The sequence below is a fragment of the Tachyglossus aculeatus genome, chromosome 22, assembly GCF_015852505.1.
Source record: "Tachyglossus aculeatus isolate mTacAcu1 chromosome 22, mTacAcu1.pri, whole genome shotgun sequence".
Lineage (NCBI taxonomy): Eukaryota > Metazoa > Chordata > Mammalia > Monotremata > Tachyglossidae > Tachyglossus > Tachyglossus aculeatus.
The window spans coordinates 20,001,556-20,022,450 of NC_052087.1; positions in this window are offsets into that span (position 1 = coordinate 20,001,556).

Below are 20,895 nucleotides of genomic sequence, written 5' to 3' on the forward strand. Positions count from 1 at the left end.
ACCCTGAAACATCGGCACACCAGTGGGAGGAGGATGAAGACAGAACGGTATAAGCAAGCAGCCAGAAAACAGCTCTCTGCCCATCCTCTTTTTTCCCAGATAACCTGGGGAATTTTCCTGGTATTCTTCCCTGCCCCAGTCCTTATAGAGGTTTCCCAATGTTCCCCTGTTGGGCTTAATAACGCTGAAGCACATGACAGTCAGCCCACTCTCAGTCCCACAGCCCTTTTGTAACATATCCATATTTCATTTATTTATATTAACCTCTGCCTCCCACTCTATACTGTAAACTCCTTGTGGGCAGAGAATATGTCCACCAACCATGTTGCATTATACTCTCCTAAGCACTTAGTATAGTGCTCTGCACAAAGAAAGCCCTCAATAAATACCACTGGTTGACTCAAGTGAGATCAGGGCAAGATTCAAACACAGTCTGAGCTTGGCCAACCTTTGCACTGTGCCTTATTCTTGTCTCTCCCTCCACAGACCTCTTGCTCTCACCCCCTCCCTTGCTTGGAACTTCCTTCATTAAGTGTTCCCTGACTAACATACATCCTTCCACCCTATTTCCCCCTCCCCCCACAAGGCTGTCATTTCATCACTTCTACACTACCTAAGCACTTGGTTACACACACCCTTTAGCACTTATGTTCATACCTTCAGACTCCATTACTTCCTCTTCTTTAATTTATTTTAGTGTCTGTCGGTCCTGATAGATTGTAAACAACTGGAGAACAAGGATCATGCCTACTAATTCTATTGTACTCCCCTAAGTGCTTAGTATAATGTTCTGCAAACAGAAGGTGCTCAATAAATGCTCCTGATTGATTAGATATTTTTTACTCTCCGACCTGCAGAAAGTGTTTGTAGTTCTCCTATCAATGTTTCCTCCCACCCTATATGAACCAAATTCAGGACTCCAAAAGTAACCAAAATAAATAATTGGGTGTACAATGGAATTAACATATGTACATAAGTGCTGAGGATGAATGCAAGGAAGGACATCCTGCCTCTGGCCTGGAACACCCTCCTTCTTTAAATCCAACAGACAAATACTCTCCCCCATTTCAAAGGCTTACTGAAGGCATATCTCCTCCAGGAGGCCTTCCCAGATTAAGCCTCATCTCCCACTCCATTCTGCATCACCCTGATTTGCTTCCTTTGCTCTTCCCCCCTCCCAACCCTGCAGCACTTATGTACATATCTGAAATTGTATTTATTTTTATTGATGTCTGACTCCCCCGCTCAAGACTGTAAGCTCATTGTGGGAAGGGAATGTGCCTGTTTATTGTTGCATTGTACTCTCCCAAGCACTTAAAACAGTGCTCTGCACACAGTAAGCCATTAACAAATATGATTTATTGAATGAATGATGTAATTGTTTGAGAGGCTGCGAATTAATTTGGAAGGACAGGTCAGAAGAGAGAGACTTTCAGGAGGCCTTGGAACATGGGCGAGCAGGGAGCTGTCTAATGGATTTGTGGGGATAGGGAGTTCCAAGCCAGGAGAACAGCATGAGTGAAGGGATAGAGGTGGGAGATTCAAGAGTGAGGTACAGTTGTTCACCACTGCCACGTTACATGACAATCTAGTAAAAAAATACTAGAAAGAAGAGACAGAGTCTGATTCATGTAGCTCCATTCTTTGCTTTTGTCTAGGCCTTATACATGAGGGTATGAGATAATTTTCAAGGCTGCACTAGTACATTTTTGTCACATGCAGATGTAGGCGACATCACCATCATCATGATCAGAGCAATGCTAGTTCAATGCCCCTCCACCACTAACCACTGGTATACCCATCTAAATCTTAATACTGTTTTCAAGGCAGATGCAGATTGTTACCAAACTACTATTGGGCCATATGTAACTTCAGGCAGCCATGTAAGGGTCATTACATACAGAGTGTTATCCTGCTTGTCATCTCTCTCCAGATCATTTCAGAGATGGAGAAAGGATTAAGTTTGATATCATATTCTTCCAAGGATTTCTTTTATTTTTGATCAGCAGTAGAGGCAGATAGATGGCTTTTCTCTACTCAAACTGGACACAGGGTCTCCCTCCTGCAAGAGTCCCCTTGGGGTAGGATCCCCATCCTGGAGATGGGCTTCTCCAAGGGAGGAAACCAATGGACAAATGCTGCCTTGCTCAATGGCTTGTCTGGACCCTGGCTAGAGGCCACTATGGTTGATGGCCCATATGCCAAAATTTAGGAAAAACTAATCTGGACCTTGACACTTCATTGAGTCAGCTGTTTTCAGTAGGATCCAACAGAAGCAGAAAAAAGTAAATCCTCAACTTTTGGCTTTCATCATTTTGAAGAAAAAACATGGCAAGTTGGTTCCACATAAAAATAAGGATTAAGCAGGAAAACAGTTTTTGCTGTATGTTGGGATGCAAAATTAGTGCAAAATTAATACTTAGTCCCCTTTATTGCAAATTAGATAGATTAAGATTTCTTCAAGGGCTACGGTCATGAAACTGTTTATCATTTTGGTTTCTATACATTGAAATATTGTTTTCTTAAAAAAATATTTTGCATAGTACTCCAAACTGGGTACAATTTCCCAAGGGGAAACCCTCTAATATTGTGTAGAATTGAGTGGTTAACTTCTTGTTTTTACATAGCAGATCCTCGCCAGTGTATACTGTAAGAGGCAAAAAGGAAAAACAACTTTTGGTTCTGAAAAACTCATTCAAGACCTCAAATAATTAAACCCACAGTGATTCTTAACATAACCCTGTGGCATACGTAGGGGAATGGACCAGGTATCCAAAACACAATTTCTAGGAAAATCAAGACTCAGGGATGCTAAAGTGCTCCCTAAAGTCATCTGCACATTTGAAAATGGACTATTGTGACTTTCTCCTCCCCAGTGAGTCTCATGCACAGAAGAGGGGAAAGGTATTGATTGTTTGAGCTTAGAACCATGGTCTAGACACAAAAGGCACTAAACAACTACACCTCAATGAAAGCCCCAGCTGAGCAGACTATAGGACTCACTCTTAGCTGAGAGATGATGGAGGTATCACCTCCCTCTCCATCTGCAGGCACCCAAGGTGTTGGTGGGGAATCACAGAGTTGCTATTACAAACCTAGACAGCACCCTTTGAAGACGTTTGGGCACAGGGTGTTGTGTGTGCTATAAGAATTGTAAGAGCAAGGAAAACAATGGCTCTTGAACAAATAAAGGGCAATTGGACTTCACAAATTATTTGACATTTCTCCAAATCCTTGATATAATCTTACCAACCCAGGAGGTCCCAGTGCAATAGGGCAGAACATAATAAGGACCAAAATTTAAACACATTCCCAACATCTGCCCCAGCAGCACCTTTCAGGAGAGATTCACAAACTGCAAATGCCCTTTGGGCACTGAGAGCATTAGTGGAGGGAAGAGGTCCTAGTCATAGCCACCATCTGTCCATACTGAGCATATTTATTAAGCACTTACTGTGTGCAGATCACTGTACTAAGTTCTTGGGAGAGTTGGTAGACATCTTTCCTGTTCACAAAAAGCTTATAATCCTAAAGGATCAAGTTTATTCCTTTCTAAACTAAAACAAGAACTTTCCAGTGGTGCCTGGTCAAATGCAGTTTTCTCCTGAGGAGTTCAGGATGACATGACTGCAGAAATCCTCTTTTCAGAGCAGCCATGGAACATTCTGGAGGGGTGAGTGACTGCTAGTTTGCTCATTTCAATCAATCAATGAATGAATCCAATAAATCAGTGGTATTTATTTAGCTCTGTACTAAGTGCTTGGGGGAGCACAGTGCAATAAAGTAGGCAGGCACACTTGATTCGGGCAGACTTCCGGGCAACTTCCCACAAAGAAATTCAAAAGCTGCCAGACAGAGACAGGCTGAGTGTCCTCCAGACTCAGAGCACTAGAGATTCTTAGGTCTCCAGAGTTTAGGGGAGGGGAAATTAATCCCAGATCTTGACTAGTTTGTCTGGGGAGGAAAATTCCCCTCACCCCTAAGGGGAGAACCACAGGCACATGATCAGAGCTCCATCTAACTGAGCCTCTGAATGTCATGAAATACCATCGATGAAGAACAGCCCCTGATGGGATTTTAATGGCACAGGAAAGTCTCTGTTTCATCTAAATGTAATAATAATAAATGATAAATAAGAATAACAAAAATAATAATGATAATGATTCTGGTTTTTAAGTGTTTACAGTGTGCCAAGCACTGTATCAAGTGCTAGGGTAGATAATCAGGTCTCAAATGGGGCTAAATAGAAGGAGTATATGGTTCTCCCCAAATACTTATGGGGTAGAGCTGGGACTACAACATCCCTGTAGCTCTAGCTCCCACCTGAGGAATCATAAGGAAAACCCTAAGGAATACTTTAATGTTCTCTCTGCTAAAAGGCAGTCATGACTTAAAACGTTTTTCTGGAAACAAAAGCAGAATACAGAATAGCTTGCCATTTCACTAAAGCTAGTGGCCTTTTCTGAATGATTGTAAACCTGACTTTGCAGACCAAGCTCCAGAGAGAAGGAAAAGCCTGAAGTTCATGGTGTCACTCCGTGAAAAATGGGATTTCTTACCTTTAAATCACCGGGTGAGCAGAGAAAGGACATAATTATGCAGATGGGGAATCTGAAGAGGTACCTTTTTTTTGTAAATTCAAAGGAAAGTCCAAAGATGTTTTAAAGATAAAGATTTCTCCCCATAAGACACTCACAGGGCACCATTAGACATCATTCACATGAGCAAGCAGGAAGGTTAGGACTCAGGACTGAAATGCTTCTAAATATCCCTGGTAGGTTTGGTCCCCAAGTCCTGCTCAGTATTGCTCTGTGCATTACCAAGGGACAATGAATTGCACTCAGAGGAACTCTCTAAACTACCAACAAAAATCCAGCAGAGGGCCCCAGAACAGTCATTTAGTTTAGCTGCAAATCGCTTTGAAACCTTTTGACAGGGTGTCTGGAACCTGTGGAAAAACACAAGCCTACGCATTTCAGAGAACACTTCATTTCATAACTGAACGGGGGCTGTATGTCTTCTTCTAAAAAATAGTCTTGAAAAACTGGATTCTTTAAAAGAATCAATCATGTCCAGCGATTTCAAATTGCCTTGGCATTGCCTTGGATTAAGAAAATATTTGGGGCATGTAATGAAGAGTAAGTGGGGGCGTATTTAATTTTCATGAGCACAGAGACGTTTTGTTAAGTCTTCCTTTTCAGAGGAAGGGCAAGAGAAAATAAGAGATGCCCTTGTCCCATAGCAACTGTAAGTCAGCCGGGTGCCACTGGCTTTGATGGACAAACGAGAACGATCAGCTAACATAAAACCGGTCTCATGAGCCAAGCCAGCACAGTGAGTCTCCAGCCTTGATTTTGTCCTTAAAACACAAAACTGAAAAGAAAAAGGTGCTTACTTGAAGACAGCTGCCAATCCTACTGCCCACTGGGGTTAGGTCGAAAGGCAGGTTTTCAGAAGCAGGAGAAGGAAGGAAGTTTGCAGCAGCAGCAAGGCACAGTGGAAATAAAGACACCTGCAGCACTGTGATATAAGTAACACCTACAGACAGGTTAGTTTGGTTTTTCAGGTTCTTATGCACAGCCCCTTTGATGACGGTGACCTACGGTATGACACAGCTCCTTGGAGGGGGAAACATCGCTCCCACATGCAGAAAGTTTACCTTTAATCTGCTTCATGTCATGGTTTTATAAAAGCTACCAAGAGGAGGTGAGATTCACCACTGGGCCATAACCAAGAAACCCTGAATGTGCTGGTTTGGGAGAAGTTGTGATGCCCTCTTCTTTTTTTAGGGAGCTTAAAAAAATTTTGCTTTGTGGAACCAGGGGAAGGAAACTTTGTCACCTGGATCGTCATGACCTCTTACTGCCTTCTGTGCTGAGAGGTTGAGGTCTGGGGACCTGCTGCATGAGTGCTTTCCTTATGGAATAGGCTTTCTCTTGGAGACAAGTGGAAGGGGGGAAAAAAAAGAACAGCCCAAAGTGCTTCTCTGGGCCCCAAGCCAGCCCTCTGCTTGGAGAATAACAATACCAATGTACCACTGTACTCAGAGTTTGGAAAGTGCCAACTCATTTACCAACTCATTTACCCTTAAGTTATATGTGGAAAGGGGAAAGGTTTTTCCCAGTTTGCAGGATAGAGAAATGAAGACACCCAGAGGAGATGCAAGATGGATGAGGAGAAGACAGGTGAGAGATGAGAGCAGCTTCATTCTCTCAACTTCCAAATCCTTCTGAGAGGCAGCGAACCCCGTTGATTTAGCCTGCAAAATACACTATTGCATAATAATAATAATAATAATGGTATTTGTTAAGCGCGTACTATGTGCAAAGCACGGTTCTAAGCACTGGGGAGGTTACAAGGTGATCAGGTTGTCCCACAGGGGGCTCACAGTTTTAATCCCCATTTTACAGATGAGGTAACTGAGGCCCAGAGAAGTTAAGTGACTTGCCCAAAGTCACACAGCTGACAGTTGGTGGAGCCGGGATTTGAACCCATGACCTCTGACTCCAAAGCCCATGCTCTTTCCACTGAGCCACACTGCATAACACTATGCAGCCACAGAGCTAGTCACTTCAACACCAGTAACCACATGTAAAGTACACACACACACACTTCAGAAACAAAGGCTCATTTGTCTTCATCAAAGTTTCCAGAAAAATTAACCTAGGAAATTTGATGATGTCACCACAACCTAATCCCTTCCCATCTTTCTTCTCTCTCTCCACCTTCTCCTTTTCTTCCACCATGTTCAGGGAAATTGAGATTTTGGATCATATTTGGAGAATCTTGTAGGAAAGCAGTCTATGCATAAAAACACTATGAAAGCAAGTGTTGTATGAAAGCATGGATCTGGGAGTAGGAAGGACCTGTGTACTAAACCCAGTTGTGCCACTTGTCTGCTATGTGAGTTTGGGCAAGTCACTTAACTTTTTTGGGCCTCAGTTACCTCCTCTGTGAAATGGAGGTTAAGACTGTGAGTTCCGTATGGGACAGGAACTGGGTCCAACATGCTTAGCCTGTGTCTAGCCCAGTGCTTAGTATAGTGCCTGAAAGAAAGGAAGTACTTAATAAATATCTCCCCCAAAATTATTTATAGGAAATTTTGCTTGCTACTTGTGGGAAAATAAAATTCTCTTATTGGGGGGAGAGGGTTCTGGGTTCCCTCTGGATGTTTACACTGATGGAAGAGAATGTCTCCAGCTCATCCTTGAGCTCAAGTGACCCTGCACCTGCCTGGAGACTTAGGGTGACCAGGGTGGTGCATTTCCAGCAATGATCAGTGCCTGAGCTGACCCCAGTTCTCTCCCCCAACAGTATTCTCTGGAGTGTGCTTGAGGGATAGAGACCAAGTCTAATTCTCAACTAGGTATTCTCTCCCAGCACTTAGTACAGTGCTCTGCACACAGTAAGTGCTTAATAAATACTATTACTACCACTACTACTGAGTCCGCCTTAGACCTTTCCCTATGAACACACAGTATGCACCTTTAACAGCCATGGACTAAACTCCTGCAAAACAAGAGGAGTGTTTTTACAGGTGGAGGCTAGTAGATTCTCTGACTGCCATGAGGAATGAGAAAGACTGGGGAAGGACAAGTCGAAGGAGAGATTTTCTCCTTCCTCACTGGAGAGGGATCATTGTGGTTTTTCTGGGAAAAGAAGAAACTCTCACAGGGTTGGTGTATTCAGTATTTGGATGTGTGTGTGTGCGCGTGTGTGTGTGTGTTTGTGATGTACTGGTTACTTATTCAGGCGGGGCCTGATCCTTGAATATCAAATTGTGTAAATATAGATTGGCTCACCCAATAACTCAGGTGCTTGGTGTTAATGGGGCTTCTTTAATCAAAGGGCCTGACCTGCATTAGCTAGTGCAGGTGAAGGAAGTGGTCCCTCTGGAGCTATGGGCAGGGGTCAGTGCAGGTGTTGAGAATGGTCCTACAAATTCACTAACAAATGCACAAGGATCATTTTGTTGCAAAAATAACAAACTGAATTCACCTAGCTTTCTGCACCTCTCCATCCCCCTCCACCCCTCTAACATACTGGTCTTCTAGATCATGTTGAAAAATAATAATAATAATAATAATAATGATGGCATTTGTTAAGCACTTACTATGTGCCAAGCACTGTTCTAAGCACTGAAAGATACAAGGTGATCAGGTTGTCCCATGTGGGGCTCACAGTCTCTGTCCCCATTTTACAGATGAGGGAACTGAAACATAGAGAAGTGAAGTGACTTGCCCAAAGTCACACAGCTGACAATTGGTGGAGCTGGGATTTGAACCCATGACCTCTGACTCCAAAGCCCAGTCTCTTTCCATTGAGCCATGCTGCTTCTCATAATAATATATTAACATAATACATAATCATTATGACCAAGAATACATTAGCCATAATAATTGTGGTATTTGTTAAGTGCTTACTATGTGCCATACCCTGTACCAAATCTAGGGTAAATGCAAGATCCCTCTCAGAATCACATCTGGAGTTTCCAGTACTCTCCCATTCCCAGCGATAGAAGGGAGAGTTAAGCAGAGGCATAGCCACTCCATTCCTAGCTTGGGCATTGGTTAGCGAGTGGAAGGCAATCTGCTACAAGTCAAAACTCCCCTGTGCTGGGCAGCAGCGGCATGGGAGAGAGTCGAGGGTGGAGACTCAAGTTTACTGTACAGAAGAAGGCAATGGTAAACCACTTCTGTATTTTTCCCAAAATACTGTATGGATACACTACCAGAATGACTGCAAGGTGGAGGTGGGTGTTCTGGGAGAGATGTGTTCCAGGAGTCGCTATGGGTTGAAGATGACTCGACAGCATAAGACAAGACAAAATACAAGATAATCAGGTCGGACCCTGTCTCTATCCCAAATGGGGCTCACAGCCTAATTAGAACATGAGAAGACCATAGAATATAAGAATACTATGATGTCCAGGCAGGATCATGTAGCAGGATGAAAACATCCTTAAGTGAAGGTTCCTGGAGAACAAATCAAATCTCAGTTCTTAAAAAGCTTCCCCAGATAAAAACACATGGCCTAGTGGAAAGAGTATAGGCCTGGGAGTCAGAGGACCTGGGTTCTAATCCTGTCTCCTCCACTCACCTCCTGACCTTGAGCACATCACTTTACTTCTCTGTGACTCAGTTTCTTCCCCTCTAGATTGTAAGCTCCTTGTGGGCAATAAATACGATTGATTGATTGATTCATTCATTCATTCATATATAAAACAGGAATGAAATACCTGTTCTCTGGCCCAGTAAGTCTATGAGCCCCATGTGGGAGAGGGACTGTGTCCAAGCTGATGCTCTTGTATCAACCCTAGGGCTTGTTACATAATTGTCATAAGTCCATGACAATTTGGGAAGATTGGAACTTATGCTTCCAGGGGATATGGGATTTGTGTTATCATAGCATATCGACTCCCTTCCCTTTGGGAGTGTCTTTGGGAAGAGACCTTACCCCTCTGAAAAGCCTAGTCTTGGACCAACCAGTCTGGGAGGTGATTTTGGAAAGTGGCACCTGGAGAAGAAATGGAGCCCCTGGTGGATCTTCTTGTCCTGCATCTGATTCCAACTGATAGCACTTTCATTACCTCACATCTGAGAGGCTATGATGGATTGATCAATTAGACCTCATTCACAATTGGCTAAGCCAGAAAAATTTGAATCATCTTCTAAAGAACCCCTGCCTACTATCTTTGGCATTGAGCCCAATGATGTCAAGAAGTCAGTCCAGGTCTACATCTGGCTGGGAACTTGGGAGGTGATGCGGAAGACTTAACAAGGCTGTCAGGATCATTAGAGTGCTCCTGAATTTTCCCTCCTCTTGACTTGACATCCTAAGCTATATTTATCATTTTCTTCTCCTGCCCCATTCAAACATTACTGAATTAACTCTTGTATAACAATTTGCTGATGATCCTTAGTACCTGAGCTAGCTGTTTTATAAAAACAATGTTTCTCCCCTCTGGTTTGCATGGCAAGGTTCAAACCACTTGACAGCTAGGGGAAAAAATAATGAATTTCCAACTTTTTTTTATGGTCTTTGTTAAGTGCTATGTGCCAGGCACTATACAATGTGCTGGGGTAGATACAAGATCATTAAATTGAACAACAGTCCCTGTCCCAGATTAATCAATCAGTCAATCTGTGGTATTTATTGAGCTTTTACTGTGTGCAGAACACTGTTTTAAATGCTTGGGAGAGTACAGCATAACAAAATTGGTAGGCACATTCCCTGCCCACAATGAGCTTATAGTCTAGAGGGATAGAGCTCAATAGGGCTCACAGTCTTAATCCCTATTATATAGTGAGATAACTGAGGTACAGAAAAGTTGAGTGACTTGCCCAAGGTCACACAGCAGACAAGTGGTAGAGATGGAATTAGAACCCAGGTCCTCTGACTCCCAGGCCTGTGACCTTTTCAGTAGGCCATACTGCTTCTCAATTTGCAGTTTGTCCAGGTTTTCATACACAATTTTTCAGTGGAAAAATGTATTTTTGGCATAAATCTACCAGGGCCCAAAGAAATGTCTGGCCCAATCTGACACTACCTGATTATACCACCTAGGCTAACGTTACAGTTTTGGAGTCACTTACTACCTACCACTGATCCAGAATTTGCCCATTTCCTATTAGCCTTATTAATCACTAGAAGAATTGGCCTTGCATCTTCTGGAATAAGGGAGGTGGGACAGGGGAAGACAAGGGGCACAGGGGACCAGGAGAGGCACATTTTTATTGGTGAGCGAGAGATTTTATTGGTGAGATGGCCTCTGAAATCACCTGGGACCTTGCTACAGGAACTCCAATATCACCTGATTGACAGAGGACGTTTCAGACTGTTCTGCCTCCTGGTTTTCTTGCTCTCTGCAACTTCTTGCTGATACTGGGGTCTCAGGACAGTCTCCAGCAGACTTTCCCTTAGGACAACTAAGTTAGTCATGAACTAGGGTGGAAAGTGTTGTGAGCTCTGCACCGTTCCTCCTCATGGAACTGGTGCTGCCTTAGAAGGTCATTGTCCCTAACTGTATCATTGCTCAGCGAGATAGAGTCTAAATTCAAGACAGGTCTGGCTCCTTGCAGCAGCCCCTGTTATAGCTTCTGCAGTCTCCCTCCCTCTTGACCCCATTCTCAGCCTGTCCGGGGCAGCATGGCTTCCAGTAATTTAGTGGAAAGAGCACTGGTCTGTGAGTCAGGAGAGCTGAGTTCTAATCCTGGCTTTGCGGCTTTTGCCTGCTGCATGACCTTAGGCAAGGCATTTAAGTTCTCTGGGTCTCAGCTTCCTTGTCTATACAATAGAGATAAGATTTCTTTTCTCCCTCCCCCTTAGATTATGATCTGCTTGTGGGCAGGGACTGTGTCTATCTGCTTTAATTGTATCTACCACAGTGCTTGGAACAAGTAAATGCTCAACAAGTACCACTATTATTATTATTAGGTGCCAAAAAACATGTGTGCTTGGGAGCAGAGCCACTGATGCCTATGGCCAGAAGTTGACAAGTGGGCAAACTCCTGGACCAGAGGCCTTACAAGGTTGCAGTCTCTCATTCAGATCAGATATTTTTGGGATCCTTGGAGGATGAATGCTGGCAAGTTTTAAATCCCCCTAACACCACCTTGCTAACAAATCAGTACTCCTTGGAGTCATTAAGACTATGGGGGAAACCAGGACATTTATAAAACCTGCTTTTAGGCTTCCCCTGGACAGCCATAGCCATTGGCCGCAAACAGATGCTCCATTTGTTAATCCAATAGAAGACAGCACGGTTTATGAACAGGCACAACTGCAGCATGACTCAGTGGAAAGATCCTGGGCTTGGGAGTCAGAGGTCATAGGTTCTAATCCCAGCTCCACCACTTGTCAGCTGTGTGACTTTGGGCAAGTCACTTAACTTCTCTGTGTCTCAGTTACCTATTTGTAAAATAGGGATTAAGACTGTGAGCCCCAAGTGGGACAACCTGATCACCTTGTATCCCCCCAGAGCTTAGAACAGTGCTTTGCACATAGTAAGTGCATAACAAATACCATTATTATTATTATTATTGGGCTGCTTGAGCAGAAAATGTCCTCCTGTGCCCCAAGCTGAGACCCTGGACTGTGTTGAAAGGGGAATCCATTTGACCACACTCAAATGTTTCTTTTTCCTTAGGGGAATGATAGGCTTTTCCTGGCTTTCCCATAGTCACACATCAACTACAGTCAAATTGATTCAAAGGTCATAATTCATATTTTAGCCCCCATTTTGTTGGCCCACTACCAAGGATGGCAAACCACTGGAAATGAAATACAGCTGGTTCTGCATTACAGGGAGAAGTTGTTGGTTTTTTGGTTTTTTTTAAAGAAAAGGAAGGGAAGAAGAGTAATGCTTGGCCTGGTTTGCCCAAACAAAGCACTATCAGGGGTTGGGAGCTTAGCCAATGAACTTGTTACAGTCTACTACAGCAGGATCTGAGAATTCAAGGACAGCATATTGGATGTCCAGACTGTTACCAAGTTCACTGTATAATTCACTGTACTATATGGACCAATTTGCTGTAGTTCAATTCAATGCAATGATATTTATTGAGTGTGCTGTTTTAAGCACTGGGGAAGAACACAGTAAGGAGAAATGAGACTCCATCTCTCCAGTCTTCAGGGGGTTCACGATCTGGAAGTGAGCTGGGAGGCTGAGGACAGACACATGGGGAATGATCGAAAACATAAAGATGAATCGACATAAGATAAAGATGAATACAATAAGAGCTGTGGAGTCCTGTGCTGGAAGAGGCTGTTCTCAGGCTCCTCACCATTCAGTCAGAGCTGTTCTCAGCCCAAGAGTCATGGCAGTCCCAGCCTTCTCAGTGATGATGATGATGATGATGATGGCATTTGCTAAGCACTTACTATGTGCAAAGCACTGTTCTAAGCACTGGGGAGGATACAAGGTGATCAGATCATCCCGTGTGGGGCTCACAGTCTTAATCCCCATTTTACAGATGAGGTAACTGAGGCACAGAGAAGCTAAGTGACTTTCCCAAGGTCACACAGCTGACAATTGGCAGAGCTGGGATTTGAACCCATGACCTCTGACTCCAGAGCCCATGCTCCTTCCATTGAGCCATGCTGTTTCTCAATGATCTAAAATGGGTGAGTTCAGGCAGCAGCCACTGGCGCTGGCATTGCCTCTTCAGCCTCTCCTGGACCTACTCTGATGAGGTGGTTCTGGACCCCCAGGCCAGACCAGAGGGAGGACAACAAGCGTCCCTACTGGCCTCGTTCAGAGGTCTGGTGGGTCAGGAAACATTTAACAAATGTCAGAAATAATAATATCACTGTTTTATTCTGTCTCACTTGAGCTGTATTCTGATTATGATTCCATTACAGTCTCTTTATTTGAAAAATTAGGATTAAATACCTGTTCTTCCTCTCCCTTACCCCATGAGCGGGTCAGAACTGTGACTGATCTGATTGTATTTTATCCATCCTCACAGTGCTTGACACATAGTAAGCCCTTAACAAATTCCACAATTATTATTAATTGCAAATAGGGGCAGAGAATATATATTGTGTCTCTGCTGTAGTACAGTGTATCCCACTGTATTCCACTCAGTAAATACCATTACTGCTACCACTAGCTAGTATGGTAAACCTGTTTTTTGTGTAGTCTGCTATGGATGGTTACATTAGAACCAAGCAATTTACAGAGCCTGACAGAGAAATTAGATGATGCAAGTAGAGGAGAATAATCCTTTTAGTAACCCTGGCAAATCCTTGCAAACGCCTACAAATCCAAAGCTAAATATTCCAGGATAAGATCTCTCTGCACACCCAATTTACATAACAATTTGTGGTTAAAGAGGAAAGGTACAAGGGCAAACTGCAATTAAGAATATCCATTGCTTCAGAATTTCCACACCAACCTACTTTGGATGTTCAAATCAGAATTTCTTTTGAAAAAAAGCTCCAGCAAAATAATCAATCCCCAGGGGAATCCAGATTATTTACAGTTCCAATCACACAAATACTCAGACCAAACACACCCATCAGATAAACACACTCCCTTTAGGAAGCTGATTAATGAAACTATTTTATCTGTAATTACAGTCAAATGATAACATCCACAAAACCTGTGTTGTTAGATTGATGCAGATTGTAAACACCCAGATTAAGTTTTGAACTTCTTTTGAACTCAGGCAACAATGCTTTATTACAAATCACTCTGGGTGGTTTTCCACCGGAAAAGGAGAGAGTAAGAGGAATTCAAAATCCCGATCCCTTTTCCCTTAACAGGTTGAATACAGGATGAATGCTCTTTCTAGAGTTTGGTGAGCCGGGAGAACATGCAAATACTTCAACTCATCAGGGAGAGGAAGTCATGAATCAGCTTTCTTACTACAAACCTGGGACATGCATCCATATTTTTGGATTTATTTCCACATTCACAAGCACAGTTAACAACTTCCTGAGAGTAAGATCCTGAAAGACTGACACTTGCGAATAGTTTCGAATAGTTTCACTCCAGGATGACTTTGCTCTTGGGGAGGGGCTCCAGAAGACAAGAAGACAAGCCCTAATTAACCCTTCAAAGTTTTCATGCCGAGCTGCACACATAAAAATATTCGAATCTTTGTGATGTAATCCTGAATGGAGGCAGTGAGGCCTTTTAGGTTAATTACATGTTTAAACAGGGTTAACGACGTGCCACAGATTCTCTGCATCGCTTCTTTTTGACTTTGACAAGTCACTTGGTTAACATGCTATGGGCAACTAGCAGCTGCTTTTAAAGAAGGCCAGAGTGCCAGAAAGCCCAAGGAAACAGACCCTTGACGTCACTGAAGCAGGGTGCCGGGGTTGTCCTGATTGTCTCTCCTTGTTTGTGTGTTTACAAGACCAGTCCGGGAGACTCAAGATGCCTTGATTTTAACAAGACCAGTCCAGGAGAATCAAGATGCCTTGATTTTAATCTTGCCTTTACTGCCATGTACCTTGAGTTAGATTCAAATCAACATACTGCTCAGCTTGGTCTTGTGCAGTGTGAGCATCTATTAAGGGACCAGGAAAAAGGCAAAATAAAAGGCAAAAGGAATGGATGCTTTCTTCATGAAAGCATCAGCTGGGATGCCACTAGGACACATCTGTACTACAGCTCTACAGCTACTACTACTACAACACTGTAAGGTCATTATGGACTGGCAATGTGTCTACTAATTCTGTTGTACTCTCCCAAGTGCTTAGAACAGTGCTCAGCATAAGCACTCAACAAATACCATTGGTTGATTGATGCTAATTGTCATATTTTTTAAGCACTTCCTGTGTGCCAAGCGCTTTACTAAGTGATGATGATGATGATAATGGTATTTGTTAAACACATACTATGTGCCAAGCACTGTTCTAAGCACTGAGCTGGGGTAGATTCAAGATAAACAGATTGGGCACAAGCTTTGTCCCATATAGGGCACAGAGTCTAAGGAGACTAGGTATTTACTCCCCATTTTACAGATGAGGACACTGAGGTACAGAGAAGTGAAGTGACTTGCACAAGGTCATACATCGAAGGCAAATGACAGAGATGGGATTGGAACTCAGGGCTCTTGACTAAGTCCTGTGATCTTTCCAAGTTGGTAAGGCCTTTCCTTTTCTAACAGGAATTAATTGTGGTACCAGACCTCCATGGGAACACAAGATTATTTTTCCCCATTGTGCAGATGGGGAAATTGAAACTTGGTGCCTTTAGGGGATTTGTCCAAGGTGAGAGAGAAAGTCAGTGACTGGGTATACCCCAGTCCTGGGCATGTGTAACTTCTCCCTTCTATTGCTGAAAATATCATTTTGGTGGTGGTAGTGGCAGAGTGCAGAGAAAAGGAAGGGTTTCCAAGCTTTCTGAGGAAACCATCAACCACACCCCCAGGAACCTGCTTGTAACAACTGCATCCTGTTTCCATTGTTGGCACACACCCCCAACCTTTTCTCCTGCCTATTGTTACTGTTATACTCTCCCAAGTGCTTAGTACAGTGCTCTGCACACAGTGCTCAATAAATGGATTTGAATGAATGAATAATAATAACAATAATGATGACATTTATTAAGCACTTACTATGTGCAAAGCATTGTTCTAAGTGCCTACGGGGGTCAGGTGCCCCTTTCACCCCAGAATCTTGGTATAGTCAGTGTGTGGAGCCCACTCTTTTTTCCCCAAAAAAAGAAACTTAGATGAAGCTCCCTTCCCCAGAAAGGTCTTTCAGGTGGAAAGGAGGCCACTAACCAGGGAAGCCCAGGTGCTGCTCCACCCTCTACAACCCCCAGGCCCCTCTGCAATCCAGCTTTTGAAAAAAGGAATTCCTGGTTGTGCCTCTGGGCTCTACTTAAAAGAATCGTAGACGCTGGCTTGAGGCCTCAGCATTAAGCAGCGATGCTGATAGGCTCCCCTGATAGGCTGCTGGGAGCTCCTGCGTCCCCCTCCCGACTCAGGGAGCGTAAATACAGGATGAATGCTGGCACTCTGCCTTTCAGTCAAGCCGCTCGTGTCCGAACAGTAATTACCCGATCCTCACACCACCCCAGAGAGGTCAGGAGAGATTTATGTCCCCATTTTATAGCTGGGTAAACCGAGGCACTGTAAAGTGAGGAAACCACCTGTTGAGCCAGCGGCTGGGCTGGAGCCTTGGTGCCCTGACTCAGAGGTCACCACTGTGGCTTGGGCAACTGGCTGAGTGGGCAGACAAGTAGGCCAGCTGGCCACAGGAGAAATGAGGTACCGGCCGAAAGAATACACCTTCAGGGCCTGTTCCTCTGGATTTCCATGAGGCAGCCTTGTGGGCAGGGCTCAGGGGCTCTGGATGGGTGGGAAGGTTTAAGAAAGGGAACTGTTAGATTAAGGGAAAAATTAGGAAAAAAACAACTTCTACATCCCACAGAGAAGAGGAAACCCTTCTTTGGGGATTTGTTACTAGGAACAAACTCTGCTTTTGATTGATTCATTAATTGATTCTCTCCCACCACTGGTTTGGGGTCAGGAGGGCAACTTAATTGAGAACCCTGAACAAGATTCAGTCTCACATTTCTACCCCAGGTGAAGAGGGGAAGATGCAAAAGCTCTCCCGTGCTCTTGGGAAATGTAGTCTTGGGTTTTGGAGTGGGCTCCACATCCCCAAAGTGGAGGTCTGGCATCTTGGACACCATTTCAGTCACTTCGTCCACAGAGTTGGTTCCCTAAAGGACAATGGATTGGTCCAAGGATGACCATCTGGAGAAGGAGTTAAGCTGCCTCCCTGAAGACCAGCTTGGAAGTAAGTGGCCAAACCACCAGCGAAGGGTGGGGAGGAATGTCCCTAAACTCATTTCCATGGAGTGGCATGTTAAGACGCAGAGACTCACTCTGTCCCATGATTATGATTAAGGGTTTATTGATGTCTTGACTGATGAGGCAGCTTTTCAGCTTCAGTTGGAAATACAATTGTAAGCTGTAGGTTTACAGATGTTAAATTATTTCTTATGGAACGCATTCTGAACAGAAAGTCCCTGTTTTACCTTAGCCCCATATGAGTTGCAGTTTAATGGAAACATTCACTTCGCAGAGCCAATCTAAGTATTTTCCCTCCCTGATGAGGAGATGGTTGAGGATGTGGTACTTGGAAACTACAGGGCTGCCTTCTAATATGCTGCCAGAAACAGCTGCTTACTTGTTAGTTGTTTTCCTTCCTCTGAGGACTTGAAAAGAAGGCTTCTAGTTTTTAGCAAAGCCATCAAAGCCTCTCTGTCAAAGTTAACAAAAGAAATGGAAAGAAGTGCACCCTCCCAAGTGTTTAGTACAGTGCTTTGCACATAGCCCTCAATAAATAAGATCGAATGAATGAAAATGAAAAGTGCAAAGAAATACTAAGGTCAAAGACATTTAGAAAGTCAGAGCCTGCTTGAAAAAGCACAGGACTGGGAAACTACTAGGCTATCAAATCGTTGAGGTCAGGTACTGTGTCTAACCAATTCTATTAAACTCTCCCAAGTGCTTAGTGCACTGCTCTGCATACTGTAGGCACTCAATAAATACTATTGATTGATTGAGTTGGGAGACCTGGGTTCTAATCCTTACTCAGCAACTTGACTGTTGCGGCCTTGGGCAATTCAATATGTGTGGCTCAGTTTCTTCAGCTGTAAAATGGGGATTAAATGAAGAAGCAGGGTGGCCTAATGAAAAGAGAACAGGCCTGGGGACCAGAAGACCTGGGTTCCAATCCTGCTTCACCCCTTGACTGCTGTGTGACCTTGGAAAAGTCCCTCAACTTTTCTATGCCTCAGTTTCCTTATTGTAAAATGGGGATGGATGGGGATGTTCTTACTCCCTGCTAGGCTTTGAGCACTGTTTGGGACAAAGACTGTATCTGATCTGAAGATCTTGTATGTCACAGTGTTTGTCACATAGTAAGCACTTAATAAATACCACAGTGACTATATTTGTTCTCCTCCCCATTAATCAATGACATTTATTGAGTGCATACTATGTGCAGAACACTGTACTAAGCACTTGGGAAAGGACAGTACAATAGAGTTGGTAGACATGATTCTTGCCCTAAGGAGCTTATAGTCTAAAGGGAGAGACAGACATTATAATAAATTACAGGTGGAGGAAATGGAGGAGGGTAACAATATGCACATAAATGGTGTTTCAGAGGTTTAACTCCCTCCTCAACCCCCCGTCCTCTCACAACCCCATCTCTTGCCCCAGTAACCTGGCAATGAACTTTGACAAACTTGAAACCATCAAGGGTGATGGACTAAAATCTCCCCTACTCCTCTGCAGTCCCTCCCTCCTCCTGCCCCTTATTTGACTCTCCTATTTTTCCCAGCAGTATCTCAAGAGGAGATTGCCCATCTCCTCTCAAAATCTACCCTCTTCACCTGTGCCTCTAACTCCCAACCCTGCACACCTTGTCAGAAGCAGTGTAGTCTAGTGGATAGAGCATGGGCCTGGGAGTCAGAAGGATCTGGTTTCTAATCCCAGCTCCACCACCTGTCTGCTCTGTGACCTTGGACAAGTTACTTAACTTCTCTGTGCCTCAATTGCCTCATTTGTAAAATGGGGATAAGACTGAGCCTAACGTGGGACATCGACTGTGTAAAAACTGATTTCTTTGTATCTACCTCAGCACTTAGAACAGTTCCTGACACATAGTAAGTACTTAAAAAATACCATAAAAAATCAACATCTCCCCCTTCCCTTCTTCCCTCCCTGGCTATCATCTTCAACCGTTCACCTTCCAATGGCTTCTTCCTTACTGCTTTCAAACATGCCCATGAAACTTCTATCCTAAAAAAACCTCCCTTGACCCCACAACTCCCTCCACCTATCACCCCATCTCCCTCCTACCATTCCTCGCCAAACTCCTTGAGTGAATTGCTTACATCTGCTGCCTCCACTTCTTCTCGTCCAATCCTTTCCTTGACCCCCTCTAATTGGGCTTCCATCCCTTCACTCCATGGAAACTACCCTTTCTAAAGTCATCTGTGACCTCCTTCTTGCCAAATTCAACAGCCTCTACTCCATCCTAATCCTTCACAACACTATAGACTACCCCTTTCTCCTTGAAACTTTATCTAATTTTGGCTTCACTGACATTGTCCTCTCCTGGTTCTCCTCCTATCTCTCTGGCCATTTCTTCTCAGTCTGTCTGTAGGCTCCAGCTCTGCTTTCCACTCTCTAACTCTTGGAAGCCCTCAAGTCTCTGTTCTTGGTTCCCTTCTATCCTCCATCTACACCTACTTCATGGGAGAACTCATTCACTTCCACAGATTCAACTACCCTCTCTACATGGATGATTCCCAAATCTATTTCTCCAGTCCTGACCTCTCTCCTGCTCTGCAGTTTCTCCTCCTGCCTTCAGGGCATCTCTTCTTGGACATTTCTTGTGTCAATACCTCATACTTAAGTACAAGGCAGGACTCCTTACTTCTGTTAATGCCAAGGTTACAGGCTTGTGAGAGAGGGAGGATGGTAGTGCTGTAAACAGTGAAAGAGAGGACTTGGGGAGGACAGGGTTTGGGTGGGATGGTGAGGAGTTCTTTTTTGGACATACTAAGTTTGAGTTGTTGGTGAGACCTCCAAGATGTTCTGAAGGCAGGAGGAAATGCCAGACTGCAGAGAGAAGTCAGGCCTAGAGAGTTAAATTTGGGAATCACCTGTGTAAAGATGGTGGTTGAAACCATGGGAGTGAATGCTTTCTTTAAGGGAGTGTGTGTATATGAAGACGAGAAAGGGATTCAGAACTGAACCTTGAGGGGCTCCCACAGTTAGGGAATTAGGAGTTGGGAGACATAGGAGGAGCCTGTGGAAATGACTGCTAATGAATGACAGAATGGCCAGAGATAGGAGGAGGACCAGGAGAGGACAGTGTCTGTGAAACCAAGGTTAGATTGTGTTTCCAGAAGGGTTGGCCCACAGCTTCAAAGCTGAGAGATTGAGGACTCTGAGCCCCCATATGGGACAAAGGCTATGGCTAATCTGGTTGTATTGTAGCTTCCTCAGTGCTTAACACAGCCCTTAATGCATAGTAAGTGCTTAATACATTCCATAATCATAATGATTATTTTTGGTGATAACATAGCCCTCAGGCCAGGCAGGCCAACCACAGTGTGGCTTCACCATGCTGAAATGTGAGAGAGTCAAAGCCCCAAGGAGGAAGCAGAAAATTTACTAGCCATTGTCACTTCAGAGTTCAGTGATTGTACCGATGAATGTGGCACTACATTTTGAGGCAGAGAAGAACCAAAAGAGAACATGGCCCCAGACAGGGTCAGAAGAGAGGGCAGGGCTAATGGTTAGGCATGGCTGATGACAATGGTGATGGCTTGTTTGTCAAGGAGAGGGAAGAGTGGATGCCTTGGGAGATAATCCAGGAACATTTCTTACCCTAAGACTTGGCCCG